Source organism: Magallana gigas, chromosome 2 (assembly GCF_963853765.1).
Source record: "Magallana gigas chromosome 2, xbMagGiga1.1, whole genome shotgun sequence".
NCBI classification, from domain to species: Eukaryota; Metazoa; Mollusca; class Bivalvia; order Ostreida; family Ostreidae; genus Magallana; species Magallana gigas.
Window position 1 is genome coordinate 21204783 of NC_088854.1, and position 4547 is coordinate 21209329.

Consider the following 4547-nt stretch of genomic DNA (forward strand, 5'->3'; position numbering starts at 1 on the left):
TTGTATCTGAAGGATTCTACAAACTACCTTAATAAAATGCCCTCCTCTGGTCTTCCATACAATACTATTTTTGTACATATACGAATAAACCACTGTCCCAACATCAAACCTAATAATTTTCATCTTTAACTGATTCTCCATAAACTTTTTGAGGTATTCGTAGAGGACTGACTGCAGCAATAAAAATTCTCAATTTTTTATAGATAATCCTAATCTGGGTTGGTGAGTGGGGGTTACTACTTATATACTTAAGGAGACTCAATTTCGTTCCTAATTACATTGTCTGAAAGCTCCATAAAATGAAGGGGACAATTCCATCATACTTCATTTTTCTATATATAAATTAAAAAAAAAAAGTTTGCTGCAGCAAAACGTTGGGTTTCCGTCCCCTAATGCTATATACTGTGTAATACATAGTTCAAATTCTATTGATCAGGTTCTACAGATCAGGACGGTCATAGTCGTGAGCTGTAATATACGTATAGAAAAATATTCAAATTTTAAAGCTAAAATATTTTAAGGTTTTTATTAACTAAATAAAAGTTTATGAACAAAAAGACGCTACATTTTAATTTTACGGTAGATCTGTTAACATCTAGTCGCTTCAACATTGTTGCAAGAATTTTATGCGTTAACACAAATTTAACTAGATGCTGTCATTAGACAGTAATACCCGCAACAAGTGTTTGCCCCTAAATAACACTGTTTTGTACCAGTTTAATTAAAAATGAAGGCCACATGCAAGAAAAATTATAATTTTCATAACTGAAGGATGAGATCCCTTCCCATATGATAATATGAGCAGCACTTTATGTGCAATTTGGGGTTGAACTGTTTGCAGTGAATTTTCAGTTAATCAATAATCTTAACATTTCATGTCATAGAAAGTAAATTTGTCTTTATAATTATTACAAACAAAATTAAAAATTAAATTATGCCCCCTCCCCATGGCGGTTGCCGGTTTTAGATTTGCTTCTGTGTGCCTACATGTACATCATCGTGTGCACAGATTAAGAGAAGGTGTGGGAGTGAGGGGCCCAGACCCCCCCCCCCCCCCCTTCACCACGAGAATTCATTTATATCAATTGTAAAATTACCAAAAATACACCTTGGACCCCAATGCTCTTACAGACATGTAACCGCTCTAACCCATTGCGCTTCAATGTTAGGTAACATTATTTGGGGGGTAAATATTTAATTAATATTTAATATACTTTATTGTTTATCTCAATAGGAAGTATACATCACAAAATGCAGGTGCCGTCGCCACCTTAACGCTGTTATTTACCTAATAAAATAGTGCAAGTGGATTTGAAGAATATGTCATAAAAATACATGCATGTTATAAATAACTGATATTTGTCTGAAGTTACGTACACAACACAGATCTGCAGGTCTCATTACCGGGTACTAGTTTTACCCAGCTCTTCGATTAGATGGCCGGTTCACGTGTATACATACATGTATGTGTTTTCCAATACAGAAAAGGATTGGTTAAAATCAACTAAAGGAATTCATTATTGTGTTCTAATTGGATTATCATTATGATGTTGACCAATATAGGTAAGCATAATACATGTAGTAGCAGTAGCACAATATAATGAGATGCCAGCATACATAAGTTCTACTTTCACTTTCTAAATGTGTCTCCCTTTGACAGCATACTGTATCATCATCTTTTAATATTTAGATAAGCTTATCATTGTTACCTATCCTACTGCATTGGGAAAGTTTCTGTCATTTTAATTGCAAAAGTTATTTTTTTCATTTAAATGTCAGACTTGCACTATTGAGTTGACCCCATATTGACCCTGTATAAATAATTTCGTATTAAATTTGTGCATTACATGTAAGTAAGTGTAGACACTTATCATTTCTTTCTTAATGTATTATAATGCATCAAATACAATGTAGGTCATGACCTTATGGGACTGTTCTGACCCCCACGAAACAGGAAAATACAAAATATCTTTTAATGTCATTATGATGCATCATATGCTGTAAAGTACATTAATGACCTCCAGGTGTTGTCTTTAACACCCCCTGCGCCTTTATGAAATAGGAAATGATGATACACTGTATATTTTGTTAACTTCTGAGATCTGAGATCCTCATCCCTAAACCATATAATTTGTTCTTGCTCTTTGTGTCATTGCGCGTAAAATTGTATGTAGATTATGAGAGAAAAAGCAATCAAGAAATAATTAAAAATTTGCTACTGTACACATGTTAGAATGCATTAAGAAGACTGAATCTTTATAACCAGGTTAGATTGGGGGTGGGGGTGATGTGGAGTATAAACATTTATAATTTGAATCATTTATTGTTATAAATTTTGACTTGTCAATGAATACTAGTTATTGATCCCAAGGTAGAAGTATGACCTCTGGTCATATCTCAATAGATCATTTGTCAATTATGCAAGGTGTAATGTAATTTTTTTTTAAAGAAAATAACATTTTTTACCAGTTTATAAAAGTTTTTAGACACCCAAATTATATTTTGATTTTAATAGATCATTCGACAATTAAGGGGGGGGGGGGGGTGAACAGTTTATATTTGAGTTTGTTTGGGGGTGGTGGTTCCACGTCATATATTTGACAATTTTTTAATGTAATTTGTTTAGAACAAAACACAAACTAATACATGTATATATACATAGGAAGTATTACAAAACATAGATGATTGATCTTTATCTGGGTTCTTAAATTGAATCATATATCATGTACATATTATATTATTGTTTCTTTGTTCAAGACATTTCAGATGGTATGTAGGTCATGATCCAAAGTGCTCTTCCTGAACTTAACAAATATCATAAAAACCATTGAGATCCCCACCTTAATCCTAAGATATTATTCCTCCTTAGGTCATGTCGCATCAGATCATTATGGCATGTAATTCATGACCTTAAGGGGTCATCCTGACCCCCTTAGAATAAGAAATTGCCAATTATCTTTAAATTATTGATGTTTGATGATCCTATCTCTATTTAATCTTTATTATTAAGTCTCCCGAATGAAATGTGGACACTTATTTGTACGGTTCTTAATACATGTATTATTATTCTTCGTCTTCTTCTTTTTCTTCTTTCCCGCTCTGAACTTGATTCTCAGAGATGGCTGAACAGAATTGTACAAAACTCTAGGATATGATAGGCCTGCATATCTAGTTGTGCACCCTGGTTTGATTTTACTCATTTGAGGTTAGACAACCACTTTTCGGGGGGGGGGGGTCAAAAGGGGGGTCTAACATTTTACCTCGTAGGAAGAATCGTAGACTCTATCGTAAATGGTAACTTGAAAACGGACAAAGATAATAATATAGGGTGTTCATAATCATTTATTGACTGTTACTGGCAATATAAAGGGTTTATTAGATCTGACCCCTGGGGTCATCCCCACCCCCAGGAATTTGAAATTACCATATGTCTAAGAAACTGTTATAATCATGACCCCTAAACCATATATATACATGTTTCTGATGTCAAAGGGCATCAAATATTATGTAGATCATGGGCCCTGTGGGTGGTCCTGACCCCCTCAAACAGCAAGTCCCTTAATATCTTCAAAACAGTTGAGATCCCCACCCTTAAACCAATTTTTTTAGTGATAAACGTCAATTTTCTGCTACTATTTGACTCCCTAGATGAAATTTAACTTTTTAAAACCTTATTGCACATCTATAGGACAGCCCAAATTATATATAAGAGATGACGTAGCTACTCCAAAAGCTGTGAGAGGAGTTCTGTTAGCCATTCTTTTTTTGTAAAAAAAAACGTCATTTTTTGTTGCCCACTGATCCCCTTAATAAAAAAAAAATCTGGAACCTGATCACACTTTAATATGACACCACCAATCATATTCTAGAAGATCATTTGGCTGCTGCCAAAATAATGACGTTTTTGAAACCAGTGTTTTGTTAAAAAAAACAAACAAAACAAAAACAAAAACGTAATTTTTCAGCCATTTAATGACCCCAAGGACAAAATTGAAAATTCCGAAACTTTATTGCGCATCTATAGGATACCCTATAACATATTCCAAGAGATGATTTGTCTACTGTTGAAAATGTAGGAGGAGTTCGAGGAAGAATGTTTTTTGTGAAAAAACGTCATTTTTTTTACCAATTATTTGACCCCCAGGATTAACAGAGAATTTTTAAAACCTTTTTACAAAACAACATGATACCCCAAATCAAACTCCAAGAGTTGAGTTTGCTGGTTTATAAGATGTAAGAGCAGTTTGAGAAAGTAAAACGTGACAGACGGACGGACGAACGGACAGACAGACGGACGGACGGACGGACGGACGGACGGACGGACGGAACAGTGTAACAACAATATACACGAACTTTCTTTAGAAAGTGCGGGTATAATGACAAGGGATCATATTGACGCAAGCGTCAAATGGGCCGCCAAAATATAGTTGTATGCATCACCATTGGTTGATTACATAAAAAAAAACCCACAAACAATAACGAGTTGGTTGTACTAATTTTAAGGGTAAATTTTATTATATATTTTCAGAAATACGTTTTGAAGTTAA